Below are 20,345 nucleotides of genomic sequence, written 5' to 3'. Positions count from 1 at the left end.
TTTTTTAATTATCAACATATTAGGGCATACTTTCCCCAAGATTAAAATAAACTAAACATTTTAATACAGTGATAGGCATGAAATAGACTGTTTGATAAATGATGTTTGATAATAGAGAACAAAAGTTGTGTTTTCATGTCACTGCAGGTCCCACTGTTGGTGACGAAGGCTATCCAGAAGACCACTAAAGATGACATTCCACAGCCATGGATTAAAAAAAAAAAATGATATAAATGTATTGCAAGTGATTGTCTACACTTGTTGAAATCAAATACACTTTTCTCCATAAAGCAAAGGTGACAGGCTAAAAAATTCAAAATGGTAGCTTCTCTGATTTGGACTTTTCACTTGGAATATTCCTTTGGATTTGCCTCTCCCACCACACTGTCGATTAGAAGTAAAAGTTTCTTAGCTCTTATAACTTTGCCTCAAGTGTAGGTGTATTTAGGAACTGGCCTAAAACAACACTAAAGATAACCTTTTTCTTTATTCTTTTAGCTCAGTGTTGTCTTTTCCCAACTTATCATTATTTAGGTCTAAGTGAGATCAGATGGAAATCATTGCAGAAAATGCCAATTCTTTACACTTAGCAAAGTATCTTTTTATGTTAAGGCTCAAGCAATTTTACATATGTTTTTTCAGATTCTCAGCACTCAGCTTTTCCCATTAGGGATAATGCCCACTACATGGGATGGATTTAATGAAGTGCTACTCAAAGGTAGGTCTTTCACTGGTGTTGATTTGCAAATTGTGACAAGTCCTTGACAAGATGTCTCAAAATTTCATATCATTGCAAAAATGCAGGGAAATTATGATTTATTTCTATAGCTTTCTCATAGAGTAAAAGTTTTTCTGATAAATATAAAACATATTGGACTTTATTTTGTGTATTTTTAGTTTTGTGTTCCTATTAGCTTACTTTTACTTTAATTTTACAGAAATATCTACTCATCATCAGTAAATTATAAATTGAAAACAGGAACAGTAGCTTGCTATTTATAAGGCAGTTGTTCACTGGTTAATTTGCCTTTCAGTCTTGTAGAGTTCTGAGGAACAAAGGCCCTGGAGTCAATTTTGAAAGTTCAGATCCCAGGTGTCTCCTTCCTTTCTTGAGACACTGGGTGGTTACTAACCTGTATCTCTCTCATGATATATGTGTGGTATTCAGTTCTGTGCCTGACATTCGCTAAGTAATTAACAAATGTCAGTGACATCTATTAATGTTATTTTCTGAATCAAAGAAAATTCCTCATCCCACTTTCTCCCAAGTGAATCCTCACATTCAGTTCTGCATCCTGGTGTGAGAAAAACAAACAAACAAACAAACAAATAAAAACAAACAAAAGAAAAAAACAAACAAAACAAAAACACAAACACAAAAACCAAATAACCCAAGATTTGTTCAGAATTGTGAGAAGAAATTTATGTTTATAAATTGAGACATTCGCCCAGGAAAAATAAGTTTGAAACCTACAACTCCAAGTAGTAATAATAATATTTTAACCATGCAATAAACCATGCTTTACATGATTAAACAGGTATAGTTAATAGACTTAAAAATGTAGTTATCTGTCTGTCTCAGTATATTCCAATATAATCAGGGATGCTTAAGATTTTATTTATTTACATCTACCTCAGAGTGCCTGGTAGAAGTGTCCCAATAAAGGTTTAATAACTAGACACATAAATAACAAAGTAAGTGAATATGATAGGCTTGTAGCTATCTCTTTTTTTCTTCTTCTTTGGTTGCTCATTTAACAGCTGGAGAACAGCAAAAACTAAAATCAGAATTCCCTTACTCTAACAATTGTTTTTATTTCCCCCTTTTTCAACTGTCATAGAATTTGTGTGAAACTATTGTGAAAGGAATCTATTTACACACCTCCCACCCAGCCACACTTACGGATAAAACGCATAGGTGTCTTCACTTGGTCTTAATGCTTTGTTTTTCTAGGTTGCATGCCTTCCATTGTCAGAAAGTAGACCTCAACTACCAAAGGAACATATTCTTCTCTAGCCTGACCACAACCCGCATTCCAGACAAGCCCTGGACAGAGCCACTGGGAAAACCTACCACCGCCTGCTCTACCTGGCCAAAAATTGACCTTCTTCCCACACCCCCCACCTTGGGCATAGCTGCCCTCTCACAACCCTTAATATCTTTTAATAAGGCCTAGCCAGACAGAAACTGGGGACCGACATCTCTTTTGATGTCAGGACCCTCTCCTCCCTTGGAGAGTGAATAGACTCTGTCTTGCTTATTGCTCTACTTTTTGTGGAATTCTTTGTCATGCTTATTACCGGCCACCTAACATATTGTATGCATCTTTTGGCAAATTAATTATACCAAATAATAACCAATTATGCCTCCATGACTGTAAAACAGTGTGCTTAAAGTTTGGTCTGCAAAAACTTGAATAATTATAACCGAGAAACAAAACAACCATGAATATTCCAAGTCCTTAACATTTGAGAAGCATTGGTATGCAATACTCTAGTTTGGAAATGACCTGCCTCATCTCCTTTTAGTTAAATATTATGTCTCAGATTAACCACTATTTTTGTTGTTGTTTTTGTTGTCTTTCCTCAAATAATGCATTTATAGAAATCATTGCCTTTCTTGTTGAAGTCCACAGTACTCAAAACAACCTGACAAAATCTGTGGATTCACACTCGAAAATAAACAAATAAAGGTATTCCTAACATATTCTTAAAAATTACATTCGAATTTTTGAAATTGTTTAATTTCAGGGGATTCATGGCGTCCCTGAAAGAGAACTGACCCCAAGATTAACATTTCTTCTTTACAGGGCTTTTAAACATCCCCCTTCTCTTCCGTCCCCTTCTCTTCTCATTCCCTGTTCTCTTCCAACACAGAAAACTATTTTTTCTCTCAAAATGTACTTTTCCATTGGTTTTAACTTATGTTTATTTTCTCATATATTTATAGATGTACTTAAAAATATCAAGCATTTCCTTTAAAATATGTTTTTATAGGAATTTAAGATGGAATATTTCTCCTTTGCTATCTTTTAATATTAACTTTCATATTTTGATGACTGATACACTTGTATGTTTTGAATATTTTATTGGTTGTACTTTTTTTTCACGTTTTCTTCTCTCTTTCTCTATATTAAAGGCTTTAGTTATTTTTTCCTTTTTTATTTTTTTCTCTACTTGATTTGAAATTGATATTCTTTTTTTTTAGTTAATATCATAAATGTTTCACAAAAAATCATTTTATTCTTATAACTCTAATATTTAAAAATCTGTAAAATTGTTTAACTTTAGTCTCTACCTTCTCATATTCTATGTTATTGCTGGAATTTTAAACGTTAATCATTAATATATGGTTTTTATACAACATTTATACATGAATAGTCATAGAATATATTTATCATGGGTTAAATTCAACCCATGATATTAAATTCAGCCCATGAATATAAAATCAAGGGTTGGCTAATTGTTAGCTTGAGTTTTCAAATCTGGGAATGTTATTTCACCCTGTTTCATTAATGCTATTTGGATAATAGTAATTTAGAAAAATTTGAATTTACAGTAATAATGTTGCTAATGAGAAGTCATTCTTTCATGAGTAATCCATTTTGTTTTGCTTTGCTTTTCTTATAGCTGTTAAGACTATTTTTTGTGGGAAGTGATATGCATTTTTACTATTATGCATCTTTTTTTGAGATTTTATTTATTTAATTTAGAAAGAGAGCAAGAGTGAGAGTGGGGAAAGGGGATGAGGGAAAGAGAGAATCTCAAAGCAGAGTACTCAGTGACTCCAGAGCCTGATGTGGGGCTTGATCTCACAACCATGAGATCATGAACTGAGTCAAAACCAAGTGGGACAATTAACAAATGGAGCAATCCAGGAGCCCCCTTACTATTATGCATCTTAACTATCATGCATCTTTTTATTCATGCTCATTCTTATTATTAGGCATTTGAATCCTTTAAAGAGAGTCATAATTTTCTTTGAATCATAGGACCTAATTTACTATTATTATATTTTAAATATTGTTTTTCTCCATTTTCAACTTATCTTTAAAAAAAAAAAACTACTGGATATCCAACACATTTTTTAATTTTATGTTTCACTATATCTCTTTCATATTTTGTACCTATAGTACTCCTGCCTCTTATATGTGTATTTTCCTTTGATCTATCTTCTAAAACAAATTCTCTTTTCAGATATATTTTGTCTAAGTGCTAACATGCCTATGGCAATTTTCCATTTATATAATTTTTTTTAATTTTTAATTTTTTATAAACATATAATATATTTTTATCCCCAGGGGTAGGGGTCTGTGAATCGCCAGGTTTACACACTTCACAGCACTCACCAAAGCACATACCCTCCCCAATGTCCATAACCCCACCCCACTTCTCCCAACCCCCCACCCCCCAGCAACACTCAGTTTGTTTTGTGAGATTAAGAGTCACTTATGGTTTGTCTACCTCCCATTCCCATCTTGTTTCATTTATTCTTCTCCTACCTCCTTAAGCCTCCATGTTGCATCTCCACTACCTCATATCAGGGAAATCATATGATAGTTGTCTTTCTCCGCTTGACTTGTTTCGCTAAGCATGATACCGTCTAGTTCCATCCACGTCGTCGCAAATGGCAAGATTTCATTTCTTTTGATGGCTGCATAGTATTCCATTGTGTGTATATATACCACATCTTCTTGATCCATTCATCTGTTGAAGGACATCTAGGTTCTTTCCATAGTTGGCTATTGTGGACATTGCTGCTATAAACATTTGGGTGCACATGCCCCTTCGGAGCACTATGTTTGTATCTTTAGGGTAAATACCCAATAGTGCAATTGCTGGGTCATAGGGCAGTTCTATTTTCAACATTTTGAGGAACCTCCATGATGTTTTCCAGAGTGGTTGCACCAGCTTGCATTCCCACCAACAGTGTAGGAGGGTTCCCCTTTCTCCGCATCCTCGCCAGCATCTGTCATTTCCTGACTTGTTCATTTTAGCCATTCTGACTCGTGTGAGGTGATATCTCATTGTGGTTTTGATTTGTATTTCCCTGATGCTGAGTGAATGGAGCACTTTTTATGTGTCTGTTGGCCATCTGGATGACCTCTATGCAGAGAAGTCTGTTCATGTCTTTTGCCCATTTCTTGATTGGATTATTTGTTCTTTGGGTGTTGAGTTTGCTAAGTTCTTTATAGATTTTGGACACTAGTCCTTTATTTGATATGTCATTTGCAAATATCTTCTCCCATTCTGTCAGTTGTCTTTTGGTTTTGTTAACTATTTCCTTTGCTGTGCAAAAGCTTTTGATCTTGATGAAGTCCCAATAGTTCATTTTTGCCCTTGCTTCCCTTGCATTTGGCGATGTTCCTAGTAAGATGTTGTTGTGGTTGAGGTCAAAGAGGTTGCTGCCTGTGTTCTCCTCAAGGATTTTGAAGAATTCCTTTTTCACATTGAGGTCCCTCATCGACTTTGAGTCTGTTTCCGTGTGGGTTTAAGGAAATAGTCCAATTTCCTTTTACTGCATGTGGCTGTCCAATTTTCCCAAAAACATTTATTGAAAAGGCTCTCTTTTTTCCACTGAACATTCATTCGTTCCTGCTTTTTCGAAGATTAGTTGACCATAGAGTTGAGGCTCTATTTTGGGCTTTCTATTCTGTTCCATTGATATATGTGTCTGTTTTTGTGCCAGTACCATGCTGTCTAGATGATGACAGCTCTGTAATAGAGCTTGAAGTCCGGAATTGTGATGTCACCAACTTTGGCTTTCTTTTTCAATATCCCTTTGGCTATTCGAGGTCTTTTCTGGTTCCATATAAATTTTAGAATTATTTGTTCCATTTCTTTGAAAAAGATGGATGGTACTTTGATAGGAATTGCATTGAATGTGTAGATTGCTTTAGGTAGCATAGACATTTTCACAATATTTATTCTTCCAATCCAGGAGCATGGAACATTTTTCCATTTCTTTGTGTCTTCCTCAATTTCCTTCATGAGTACTTTATAGTTTTCTGAGTATAGATTCTCAGCCTCTTTGGTTAGGTTTATTCTTAGCTATCTTATGGTTTTGGGTGCAATTGTAAATGGGATTGACTCCTTAATTTCTCTTTCTTCTGTCTTGTTGTTGGTGTAGAGAAATGCAACTGATTTCTGTGCATTGATTTTATATCCTGACACTTTACTGAATTCAGGTACAGGTTTTGGAGTGGAGTCTTTTCGGTTTTCACATATAGTATCATATCATCTGTGAAAAGTGATGGTTTGACTTCTTCTTTGCCAATTTGGATGCCCTTAATTTCCTTTTGTTGTCTGATTGCTGAGGCTAGGACTTCTAGTACTATGTTTAATAGCAGTGGTGATAATGGACATCGCTGCCATGTTCCTGACCTTAGCGGAAAAGCTTTCAGTTTTTCTCCATTGAGAATGATATTTTCGGTGGGTTTTTCATAAATGGCTTTGATAATATTGAGGTATGTTCCCTCTATCCCTACACTTTGAAGAGTTTTGATTAGGAAGGGATGCTGTATTTTGTCAAATGCTTTTTCAGCATCTATTGAGAGTATCATATGGTTCTTGTTCTTTCTTTTATTGATGTGTTGTATCACATTGATTGCTTTGTGGATGTTGAACCAACCTTGCAGCCCTGGAATAAATCCCACCTGCTCATGGTGAATAATCCTTTTAATGTAGTGTTGAATCCTATTGGCTAGTATTTTGGTGAGAATTTTCGCATCTGTGTTCATCAAGGATATTGGTCTACAGCTCTCTTTTTTGATGAGATCCTTGTCTGGTTTTGGGATCAAGGTGATCCTGGCCTCATAAAATGAGCTTGGAAGCTTTCCTTCCATTTCTATTATTTGGAATAGTTTCAGGAGAATAGGAATTAGTTCTTCTTTAAATGTTTGGTAGAATTCCCCCGGGATTCCATCTGGCCATGGGCTTTTGTTTGTTTGGAGATTTTTAATGACTGTTTTAATCTCCTTTCTGGTTATGGGTCTGTTCAGGATTTCTATTTCTTCCTGGTTCAGTTGTGGTAGTTTATATGTCTCTAAGAATGCATCCATTTCTTCCAGATTGTCAAATTTGTTGGCATAGAGTTGCTCATAGTATGATCGTAAAATTGTTTGTATTTCGGGGCACCTGGGTGGCTCAGTGGGTTAAAGCCTCTTCCTTCGGCTCAGGTTATGATCCCAGGGTCCTGGGATTGAGCCCCGCATCGGGCTCTCTGCTCAGCAGGGAGCCTGCTTCCTCCTCTCTCTCTGCCTGTCTCTCTGCCTCCTTGTGATCTCTGTCAAATAAATAAATAAAATCTTAAAAAAAAATTGTTTGTATTTCTTTGGTGTTAGTTGTGATCTCTCCTCTTTCATTCGTGATTTTATGTATATGGGTCCTTTCTCTTTTCTTTTTGATAAGTCTGGCCAGGGGTTTATCAGTCTTATTAATTCTTTCAAAGAACGAGCTCCTAGTTTCGTTGATTTGTTCTATTGGTTTTTTGGTTTCTATTTCATTGATTTCTGCTCTGATCTTTATGATTTCTCTTCTTCTGCTGGGTTTAGGGTTTCTTCCTTGTTCTTTCTCCAGCTCCTTAAGGTGTAGAAATAGGTTGTGTACCTGAGACCTTTCTTGTTTCTTGAGAAAGGCTTGTACTGCTATATATTTTCCTCTCAGGACTGCCTTTCTTGTGTCCCACAGATTTTGAACCGTTGTGTTTTCATTATCATTTGTTTCCATGATTTTTTTTCAATTCTTCTTTAATTTCCTGGTTGACCCATTCATTCTTTAGAAGTATGCTGTTTAGTCCCCATGTATTTGGGTTCTTTCCAGACTTCCTCTTGTGGTTGAGTTCTAGCTTCACAGCATTGTGGTCTGAGAATATGCAGGGAATGATCCCAATCTTTTGATACCGGTTGAGTCCTGATTTAGGACAGAGGATGTGATCTATTCTGGAGAATGTTCTATGTGTACTAGAGAAGAATGTGTATTCTCTTGCTTTGGGATGTAATTTTTTGAATATATCTGTGATGTCCATCTGTTCCAGTGTGTTGTTTAAGGCCTTTATTTCCTTGTTGTTCTTTTGCTTGGATGATCTGTCCTTTTCAGTGAGGGGAGTGTTAAAGTCCCCTACTATTATTGTATTAATGTTGATCTGTTTCTTTGATTTTGTTATTAATTGGTTTATATAGTTGGCAGCTTCCACGTTGGAGACAAAGACATTTAAAATAGTTAGATCTTCTTGTTGGACAGACCCTTTGGGTATGATATAGTGTCCTTCCTCATCTCTTATTGTAGTCTTTGGCTTAAAATCTAATTGATCTGATATAAGGATTGCCACTCCTGCTTTCTTCTGATGTCCATTAGTATGGTAAATTCTTTTCCACCCCCTCACTTTAAATCTGGAGGTGTCTTCGGGCTTAAAATGAGTTTCTTGTAGGCAACATATAGATGGGTTTTGTTTTTTTTTTATCCATTCTGATACCCTGTGTCTTTTGATTGGGGCATTTATCCCATAACATTCAGGGTAACTATTGAGAGATATGAATTTAGTGCCATTGTATTGCCTGTAAGGTGACTGTTACTGTATATGGTCTCTGTTCCTTTCTGATCTACCACTTGTAGGCTCTCTCTTTGCTTAGAAGATCCCTTTCAATATTTCCTGTAGAGCTGTTTTGGTGTCTGCAAATTCTTTCAGTTGTTGTTTGTCCTGGAAGCTTTTAATCTCTCCTTCTATTTTCAATGATAGCCTAGCTGGGTATAGTATTCTTGGCTGCATGTTTTTCTCATTTAGTGCTCTGAATACATCATGCCAGCTCTTTCTGGCCTGTCAGTTCTCTGTGGATAAGTCAGCTGCCAATCTAATATTTTTACCATTGTATGTTACAGACTTCTTTTCCCGGGCTGCTTTCAGGATTTTCTCTTTATCACTAACACTTGTAAATTTTACTATTAGGTGACGGGGTGTGGGCCTATTCTTATTGATTTTGAGGAGCATTCTCTGCACCTCCTGAATTTTGATGCTTGTTCCTTTGCCATATTGGGGAAATTCTCCGCAATAATTCTCTCCAGTATACCTTCTGCTCCCCTCTCTCTTTCTTCTTCTTCTGGAATCCCAATTATTCTAATGTTATTTCGTCTTATGGTGTTACTCTCTCGAATTCTCCCCTCATATACCAGTAGCTGTTTGTCCCTCTTTTGTTCAGCTTCTTTATTCTCTGTCATTTGGTCTTCTATATTGCTAATTCTTTCTTCTGCCTCATTTATCCTAGCAGTAAGAGCCTCCATTTTTTATTGCACCTCATTAATAGCTTTTTTTTTATTTCAAGTTGGTTAGATTTTAGTTCTTTTATTTCTCCAGAAAGGGCTTTTATATCTCTCGAGAGGGTTTCTCTAATATCTTCCATGCCTTTTTCAAGCCCAGCTAGAACCTTGAGAAATGTCATTCTGAACTCTAGATCTGACATATTACCAATGTCTGTATTGATTAGGTCCCTAGCCTTCGGTATTGCCTCTTGTTCTTTTTTCTGTGTGAATTTTTCCGCCTTGTCATTTTCTCCAGATAAGAGTATATGAAGGAGCAAGTAAAATACTAAAAGGGTGGCTACAACCCCAGGAAAATATGCTTTAACCAAATCAGAAGGGATCCCAAGTCGTGAGGGGGGAGAAATGGGATAAAAAGAGGTTGAGAAAGAAAGAAAGAAGAAAAAAAAAGGAAAGAAAGAAAATAATTTTAAAAAAATGAATAAAGAAAAGTATAAAAAAGAAAATATATATATATTAGATAAACTAGTTAAAAAACGTTAGAAAAGGGTAAAAGTTAAAACATTTTAGCAGAAGAAAAGAAAAAAATGAAAAAGAAAAAAAAATTAAATTAACTGCAAGAGTAAAGAATCATAGGGAGAAAACCATGCATTCCATGCTTTGCTTTCTCCTCCTCTGGAATTCTGCTGTTCTCCTTGGTATTGAAACTGCACTCCTTGGTAGGAGAACTTGGGCTTGGCTGGATTTCTTGTTGATCTTCTGGGGGAGGGACCTGTTGTAGTGCTTCTCAAGTGTCTTTGCCTGAGGCGGAATTGCACTGCCCTTACCAGGGGCCGGTCTGAGTAATTCGCTTGGATTTGCTTTCAGGAGCTTTTGTTCCCTGAGCACTTTCCATAGAGTTCCGGAGGACGGGAATACAAATGGTGGCCTCCTGGTCTCCGGCCCGGAGGAGCCGAGAGCCCGGGGCCCCACTCCTCAGTGCGCCCTCAGAGAACAATGCCCAGTAACTCCTGTCTGCCTGACCTCTGGCCGCACTCGAGCTCACTGAGCCTGCGACCGGTTCAAGGTAACCCCGAGCTGGGAGCTCACTGTGGGCTCTGTCTCTGTAGCCGGCTTCCACGTTCTAATATCTATAAGCTCTGTGACACTCAGACAGCCCCGATCCTTCTGTGACCCTGAGGAACCTGAGGCCATGGTGACCCCGCATGGGCTTCAGCCCGGTTTAGCCTCTGGAATGTTGTCCCTCAGCGGAACAGACTTTTAAAGTCCTGATTTTGTGCTCCATTGCTCTGCTGCTTGACGGGAGCCGGCCCCTCCCCCGGGGTCTGTCTTCCTGTCGCTTTGGATTCCCTTCTCTGTCAGTCCTACCTTTCAGAAAGTGGTTGTTTTTCTGTTTCTAGAATTGCTGTTCTTCTTCTCTTCTATCTGCCCATGGATTTGTAGGTGTTTACAATCTTTAGATAAGCTATCTAGCTGATCTCATGCTAGCTGAAGTAGTCTCAGCCTGCTACTTCTCCGCCATCTTGACTCCTCCCCCGTCCATTTATATAATTTTTTAAAAATTCCAATATGCCTGTTAATATTTTAAAGATACTTTTCTCATACTGCCATGCAATTACCTTATGGTTTCTACTACTTACTTTGTTTTATTTACATTTTAAATGTTCTTATTTTGGAGATGATTGTATTTATTTCAGTTTTTTTTAATATAGTTTCTTGTGTTTGGTAGGGAAGTTATCCAAACTCTAGATCAGCTGACCTCATCTTCTGAAGTTTTTGTTACTTAATCTATAAGTGTTTTTTTCCCCTCAAATCAACTTCAGTTGAGTTGATGAAAGATTCATCTATCTTCTTTGGTGTAGACATATATGAGATACCTAGTCTTGATGCAGTTATAAGAATAATGTCTTAAGTTAGAATTACTGAGCCAAGCATTTAGTGAGATTTGGAGCCCAATGTATATGTCTACTGAAATCTGTTCTGTATTCACTTTTTGAAGCCTATTCCCAGCCTCCTCTGAGCTACAGATCAAGAACAAGATTATTTGAGGCTTCCTAAGAGTGGTAGGTGGAGAATTTATAATGCATTTCACAGACTTGACAGATTTGCAAATCTACTTTATACAATTAGCTCAGTTGCAAGTTCAGTTTCAGCTTTCCCATATGGCAAGAATCTAGGAATTATTTCCTGCCATCCATTGCAAGTAAAAAGATCAACTCCACAATCAATGTCTTATTTATTGCCTATTAGTATCTTGTGAGCTACTCAAGTTTCAGTTTGTGTTCATCTGACGGGGTGTTCTTGGTTGTTTTTTCTTCTTCTACATTACTTAAAATGTAGTATTAGCAAATAACAGCATTTTATATATTGTAATAGGAGAACCATTCCTTTTAATTCAGCTCACTGTGCCATAGTAACCAGAATCCCCATTAGCCCTAGCCTATAAAATACTATACTCCATTGTAAAATTATTTTCCCTAACATATTTATAAATATGAGAAATTTGGCCTTTTTAAAGATTTAATCTAAATATAAAAAAAAAAGATTTAATCTAAATATCAAATGATATAGCTGCTATGTGCCCCCAAAACATTGGATATTATAATGAAATACAACCTAAAATGTATGAAAATACTTTTTAAAGATTAATACACTTGAGGGACACCTTGGTGGCTCAGTTGATTAAGCATCCAACTCTTGATGTCAGCTCAGGTCTTGATCTCAGGATTGCTGAGTTCAAGCCCTGCATTGGGCTCTCCACATATATTTGAAATGTAGAGTATTTATGATGTTTGTATGAAAGTGATTCTTTTGTTCAAATATTTCATTATAGATATTCTATGTAAAATGTGTAATCAGGAAAACTAAAATATTAAAGTGTCTCAAGTAGTTCTTTAAAATGTAAACCTGCTGCTTATCAGATTTTCACTCTTAATATTATATGGCTTTGTTTTATGTTTTAAATGGAAAGAATATGTTGAAGTGCTATAAAAATTGATGTTCTTTTACTTGTAATGTTTATAGTTATAGACTGCAATCTCAAAAGTGGAATATACAAATTCTTCCTAATTTTGAACCATAAATCTGCACATCATGAAAATAAGTTTCATGAATTTTAGGTAATATTGAAAGGATATTTGATTTTTGTCAGCCAAATTTTATTGTGGTTTACATAATAAATGTATGTTTTCAAACATATACTAAACATGCTAGGTTTCAATCTGTACTAAAATTCATTGAGAAATTTCAATACATTAAAGAATCTATAAATTATGTGATGCTCAATGAAAGGTTTGGAAGCTGAACTCTTTCAAGTCAACATGAACTACCACATTATACAGTACCTTCCTCTGTGAACTAAATCATGCTGATTTTATTGCAAATATAAAAGTTATTGATTCATGTTAATTAAAAATTTTAAAATATTTTATAAAAGACTTGACAGTGTGAGGCTTGTGGGTGGCTTAATAGGTTAAATTAAGCAGCTGCCTTTGGCTCAGGTCATGATCATAGGTCCTGGGATCAAGCCCCACATTGGGCTCCTTGCTCAGCCAGGAGCCTGCTTCTCCCTCACCCACTCCCCTTGTTTATATGCCCTCTCTCCCTCTGTCAAATAAATAAACAAATAATCTTTTAAAAAAAAGATTGACAATGATTTCAAGTTATAATCTATGATGATGAACAGTTTTATACAAGGGAATAGTGAAATTTTTTGTATATTTATAATTCACCATTTGTACTGTAGGTGTAATAACATTTACAGAAAGAAAAAAGGAGGTTTAATTATTTGATAAATTTTTATGTTAGTTGCTTCAGCTAGAAGTGAAGCAAAAGGAAACATGCCTGTTAATACTTTAAAGATATATGTACATCATAAATAACTTTAACAGTATATATCACTAATTTGTGATTTCTTGCTGACATGTAATTGAGTCAACTCTCAATTAGTTTTCAGATGACATTCATTATTACATATAGAACAGGATAATTATTTACCTCTATTACCTAGCATGTTGGTGTTTAATTTTGTTTCACCAAAAGTTAGAAATGATACGCAAAATGAAGGAGGTCCATTAACAACTGACTTTTGAGGTTGTGTCTAAGAACTAATGTGTAGAGACATCAAAGGATACATTTTATTCAAAATAGCCTGTGTTCTCAGTACCATGGCCGTGGATCCTTCATAGCCTTTCCACTTCCTCCAGTGAGATCACATGCAACATTATGTAGTCTATGAGTACATGTACTTTTCTGCCAGCTGTATTCCTATCCTCATCAGATTTTTCTAAATGACCTAGAAATAGAAAGAACATTTCTAAACCCACTTGCAAGGGTGATTATATCCATGTAATTGTAAAATTCTATGTGATTATGTAAGTAAATTAACTTTAAGAGTATTTTACCTTACAGGATTAGAGGAATATGGGATTATAGGTTTGATCTCGGTTTAGGATTGAGGAAAGGCAGAAATGAGATGTTTCTGGTTGAGAAGAACACTTGAAAAAATAAGAATTTACATATTTTAAAAAGTACATTCTCTTAAATGTACACACTTCAATATAATGTTTCCTCTAAGGGTCTCTGAAGTTTGTCAAGAAATTTGTCATTTCATGACATCACCTTTTTTTTTTTTTAATGTAAGTGAATATAGAATGTCAGACAACACTGGGGAAAAAAGATGTGAACTGAAAGAACATCTAAACCAACGTTCTTAATTTACAATTCAGAATTGAAGATTAACTTAAGTTCCCAGTGACAAAAAACTAGAGATAAAATAGAAGTTAAAAAAAAAAATAGACGTTGTTCTGCTTTCGGGTTTGTCTTTTCACCTCACTGTTTTACCCTGTTTAGAAAAATAACAGAAATCACCCCGGGAAAAAATTCATAGGTTAAATGAATTGTTACTTAATATTTGCCTTAGCAGTACCAATGGTTCCCAGAGCAAGGGATAAAACAGGGACTTATTTCGTAATATACCTAGAGTAGTGTTAAAACAAAACTGGCCTCAGGCAAAACCACAAGCTAGGATCAATCTGTGGAGGTTTTAATTTATTTTGCCAGGAGTGTTTTTCCATTGTTCATTATCTTCTCCTGACAATCACATTAGAATCCTTGAATTGTTGATAAGGGTTTTATCCCTTGGGTAAAGTCTCCCAGTAATTTAAGCCTCATAGTCATTCCACAACATGGAAATGACCAGTCATGGCCCAGAATTTTTCATATTTTATTGCCTTGCTGTGTCAATCTACAATATACTTCTGGAGAAGCTCAATGGATTAGAAAGTCTTTGCATATACTGCTTAAAGTTCTCTTACATGGTGATTGGCAGTGGGAAGGAGATAGAATTAAAAAATAATTAGGGAAAGCAGGAAAAATATATAGGGGATTTCAGGTATGGGCCATTGAGTTTTTGTAGGAAAATGTTCGTACAGAACAAAAAAGCTTTTTAAATGTGAGCCATTGGTTTTTAAACCTGCATATATGTTTAATAATGATGATGATGATATAATTTACTGAGTGCTTACTATGCCAAACACTCTTGGCTACTTTGAATCTATCACATAAATGCTGAGAATATTTATACTTATCCAGTTTATGGGAACACAAAGACAAAAACAGCAAATACTTTAAAAGTGAATACTGCATTTTGCCTGGGGCATCAGAAAGAGCTTTCAAGAAAAGATGATGTTCTTAGGGTTTCCTTTAAGTAAGAATAATAGATACTTAAGTGAAAAGGCGAGGTAGTAAAAAGGGAGACAAAGAAAGCAAACAATCTAGATGGAAAAAACAAAATGTACAAAGGAACTGGTTTGCAAACAATGAATATGCAAATTATTCAAAGTGCTTATACTGTCTCATCCTATACCAAAAGATTGAGACTATTCCCTGCATATTCTCAGAGTACAGTGCTTTGAAACTGAAACTCAATCACAAAAAAAAAAAAAAAAAAAAAAAAACATTGGAAGGAATTCAAACACTTGGGAGCTAAAGACCATTCTGCTCAAGAATATTTGGATCAACCAGAAAATCAAAGAAGACCTTAAGCAATTCATGGAAACCAAAGAGAATGAAGACACATTGGTCCAAAACCTATGAGGTATGGCAAAGGAGGTCCTAAGTGGCAAACACATAGTCATTCAAGGCTCACTAAAAAAAAAATGAACAACCCCGAATACACAAACTCTTTTTACACCTAAAAGAACTGCAGAGTCAACAACAAGTTAAGCCCACCCCATGCACAAGAAGGGAAATAATTAAGATTAGAACAGAGATCAATGAGTTAGAAACTAGAGATACAGTAGAACACATCAATAAAATTAGAAGATGGTTCTTTGAAAGAATTAAAAAGATCAATAAACCACTGGCCAAAGTAATCCAAAAGAAAACAGAGAGGAACCAAATCAATAAAATTATGAATGAAAGGGGAGAGATTTTGACTAACACCAAGGAAATAGAAACAATCATCAGAAATTAATATCAACAGTTATATGCCAAAAAGTTAAGCAACCTAGAAGAAATGGATGTATTCCTAGAAACCTATAAACTTCTAAGACTGAAACAGGAAGAAATTGACAACCTGAATAGACCAATATCTAGTAACAAGAATGAAGCAATGGTCAAAAACCTCCCAAAAAACAAGAGTCCAGCACCTGATGGATTCCCTGAGGAATTCTACCAAACATTTAAAGAATAAATAATACCTATTCTCCTGAAGCTATTTCAAAAAATGGAAAAAGAAGGAAAATTTTCAGACTATTTCTATGAAGCCAGCATTATTTTGATCACCAAATCAGACAAAGACTTCATCAAAGAGGAGAATTTCAGACCAATATCCCTAGTGATTATGGATGCCAAGATTCTCAACAAGATCCTAGCTAATAGGATCAAAAAGTACACTAAAAAGATTATCCAACATGACCAGGGGGGATTTATCCCTGGGATGCAATGGTGGTTCAACATTTGCCAGACAATGTGATAGAACAAATCAGTAAGAGAAGAAAGGAACCACATGGTCCTCTCAATTGATGCAAGAAAAGCATTTCACAAAATTCAGGATCCTTTCCTGATTAAAACTCTTCAAAGTATAGGGATAAAGAGCAGACTTCTCAACTTCATAAATCCATATATGAAAAACCCACAACGAATATCATTCTCATTGGAGAGAAGCTGAGAGTCTTCCCATTGAGATCAGGAACATGACAAGGGTGCCCACTCTTGCCACTGTTGTTCAACAAAGTACTATAAGTCCTAGCAACAGCAGACAACACAAAGAAATAAAAGGTATTCAAACTGGCAAAGAAGTCAAACTCTCTCTTTTTGTAGATGACATGATACAAAAGATTCCACCCCCAAATTGCTAGAACTCATACAGCAATTCAGTAATGTGGCATGATAAAAAAATCAATGCACAGAAATCAGTTGCTTTCTTATACAGTAACAATGAAACTGTAGAAAAGGCAATTAGAGAACTAATTCCATTTACAATAGCACAAAAAACCATAAGATGCCTTGGAATAAACCTAACCAAAGAGGTGAAGGATCTAAACTTGAGGAGGTGCAGAACACTTGTGAAAGAAATTGAAGAACACAGAAAAAAAGGGAAAAACATTCCATGCTCATGGATTGGAAGAATAAACATTGTTAAAATGTCTATGCTGCCCAGAGCAATCTATACATTCAATGCCACCCCAATCAAAATACCATTGACATTTTACAAAGTGCCGAAACAAAGAATCCTAAAATTTGTATGGAACCAGAAAAGACCCCAAATTGCATATGTTGAAAAAGAAAAGCAAAGCTGGAGGCATCATGTTGGCTGATTTCAAGCTTTATTACAAAGCTATGATCACCAAGACAGCATGGTACCAGAACAAAAACAGACACACAGACCAATGGAACAGAGTAGAGAGCCCAGATATGGACCCTCAACTCTATGGTCAAATAATCTTCAACAAAGCACGAACAAATATACAGTGGAAAAAAGGCAGTCTCTTTAACAAATGGTTCTGGGAAAATTGGATGGCTATGTGTAAGAAGAATGAAACCGACCATTCTCTTACACCATACACAAAGACAAACTCAGAATGCTTTAAATACCTCAATGGGAGATAGGAATCCATCAAAATCCTAGAGGAGAACATAGGCAATAACCTCTTCAACATCGGCAACAGCAACTTCTTCCAAGACATGTCTCCAAAGGCAAGGGAAACAAAAGCGAAAATGAACTTTTGGGACTTCATCAAGATAAAAAACTTCTGCATAGCAAAGGAAACAATCAACAAAATAAAGAGACAACCCACTGAGTGGGAGAAGAAATTCACACATGACACTATAGACAAAGGGTGATATCCAAGATCTATAAAGAACTTCTCAAACTCGACACCCAAAAATACAGATGATCATGTCAAAAATGGGCAGAAGACATGAGCAGACACTTCTCTAACGAAGACATACAAATGGCTAATAGACACACGAAGAAATGTTCATTATCATATCAAAAAACAGGCAGAAGACATGAACAGACACTTCTCCAATGAAGACATACAAATGGCTAACAGACACATGAAAAAATGTTCATCATCATTAGCCATCAGAGAAGTTCAAATCAAAACCACAATAAGATAACACCTATACCACTTAGAACTGCAAAGATTAACAAGGCAGGATACAGCAAACCAGTTAGAATTGCAAAAATTAACAAGGCAGGAAACAACAAACAACATCCTTGAAGAGGATGTGGAGGAAGGGGAATCCTCTTATACTGTTGGTGGGAATGCAAGTTGGTGCAGCCACTTTGGAAAACAGTGTGGAGATTCCTCAAAAAATTAAAAATAAAGCTACCTACCATATGGCCTGGCAATTGCACTACTAGGTATTTATCCCAAAGATACAGATGTAGTGAAAAGAAGGGCCATATGTACCCCAATGTTCAGAGCAACAATGTCCACAATAGCCAAACTGTCAAAAGAGCTGAGATGCCCTTCAACACACAAATGGATAAAGATGTGGTACATATGTACAATGGAATATTACTCAGCCACAAGTAAGGATGAATACCCAACTTTTGCATCAATATGGTTGGTACTGGAGGAGATTATGCTGAGTGAAATAAGTCAAGCAGAGAAAGTCAATTATTATATGGTTTCACTTACTTATGGAACATATGGAATAACATGGAAGACATTAGGAGAAGGAAAGGAAAAATAAATTGGGGGAAATCAGAGGGGAGATGAACCATGATAGACTGTGCATTCTGAGAAACAAACTGAGAGTTTTATGTATGTATTATGTATGTATTAAAGTATTTCATTCATTTATTTGACAGAGAGAGAGACAAAGCACAAGGAGGTGGAGCAGTAGGAAGAGGGAGAAGCAAGCTCCCTGCTGAGCTGGGAGCCCAATGTGGGACTCAGTCTCAGGACCCTGGGATCATGACCTGAGCCAAAGGCAGATGCTTAATGACTGACTCATTCATGTGCCCCAAACTGATGGTTTTAGAGGGGAGGGGGTAGGGAGATGGGTGAGCCTGGTGGTGGATATTAAAGAGGACATATATGGCATGGATCACTTCATGTTGTACATAGAGTGAATCTTATAACAATGTATCAAAAACTAATGATGTATTTTACGTTGACCAACAAAACACAATAAAAAATTTAAAAATAAATTTAAATAAAATGTCTGTACTACAAAATGAGGAGGTAAGAAAGAGCAGGGGATTTTATTTACATATGCAGTTTCTGGCAATTACTGATAATGATTCTGGATTTATTATGAAAAAGCAGAACTGGAGGAGCCAGAGAAACTCTCAAAATAAAGAGAAAACCTGAAGAATCAGCCCCAGAAAATGGGCAAGTTCCAAGGAAGTGAGCATACAGTCACTCACACAGTGGGTCTGGATATATTCAACAAGAAGCCAGATACTTGCTAGGAATAGAGTTTAGAGAAAATCCATCATTACTCAGTCATTTCTGAAATCTTAGTTCTGGGGCACCTGGGTCGCTTAGTGGGTTAAAGCCTCTGCCTTTGGCTCAGGTCATGATCTTGGGGTCCTTGGATTGAGCCCTGCATCAGGCTCTCTGCTCAAGCATGGAGCCAGCTTCCTCCTCTCTCTCTCTGACTGTCTCTCTGCCTACTTGTGATCTGTGTGTGTCAAATAAATAAATAAAAATCTTTAAAACCTTAGTTCTATTTCTCCAGTATTTGACATTCAGACACAATATTTAAGTAAAACCATTACAGGTGCTTTTCTTTTTATTTCTCATTTATTATTTTCTCTCCCAACATGGGTATTTTATTTACAAACTAATTTTCTAAAAATTAATGTTCCACATTTTGGATGTAGCAAAAGCTGTTCTAAGAGGAAAGGTTATAGCAATATAGGCTTACCAGAAGAACCAAGAAGAATCTCAAATAAACAGCCTAACTTTATTTCTAAAGGAGCTAGAAGAGAACAAACGAAACCCGGAACCAGGAGAAGGAAGGAAATAATAAAGATTAGCGTAGAAATCAACAAAATAGAAACAAACAAACAAACAAAAAAAAAACTAGAAAAGATCAATAAAACCAGGATCTGGTTTTTTGTAAAGATTAACAAAAATAAGCCAGACTCAGAATAACAATAACAACAATAAGAACAAGAGAGAGAAAAAGAATTCAAATAAACAAAATCAGAAATGAAAGAGGAGAAGTAACAAAGGAGATCACAGAGATAAAAAAAATTGTAAGATGACATTATGAAAAATTATATGCCAACAACCTGGACAACCTAGAAGAAATAGATATATTCCTAGAAACATAACCTTCCAAACTGAGTCAGAAAGAAATAGAAGATTTGAACACACCAACTACTGGCAATGAAATTGAGTCAGAAAAAGAAAAAAAATCCCAACAAACAAAAGGCCAGGATTAGAAAGCTTCATAGGTGAAATCTACCAAACATTTAAAAAAAATAGTTAATACCTATTTGTCTTAAACTATTCTAAAAAGTAGAAAAGGCAGGAAAGCTTCCAAACTATTCTATGAGACCAGGATTACCCTGATACCAAAACCAGATAAAGACACTACAAAAAAAACAAAAACAAAAACAAAAC

The sequence above is a fragment of the Mustela nivalis genome (assembly GCF_964662115.1).
Source record: "Mustela nivalis genome assembly, chromosome: 15".
In the NCBI taxonomy this organism is placed as follows: Eukaryota; Metazoa; Chordata; class Mammalia; order Carnivora; family Mustelidae; genus Mustela; species Mustela nivalis.
Note: the sequence above shows the minus strand (reverse complement) of the source record.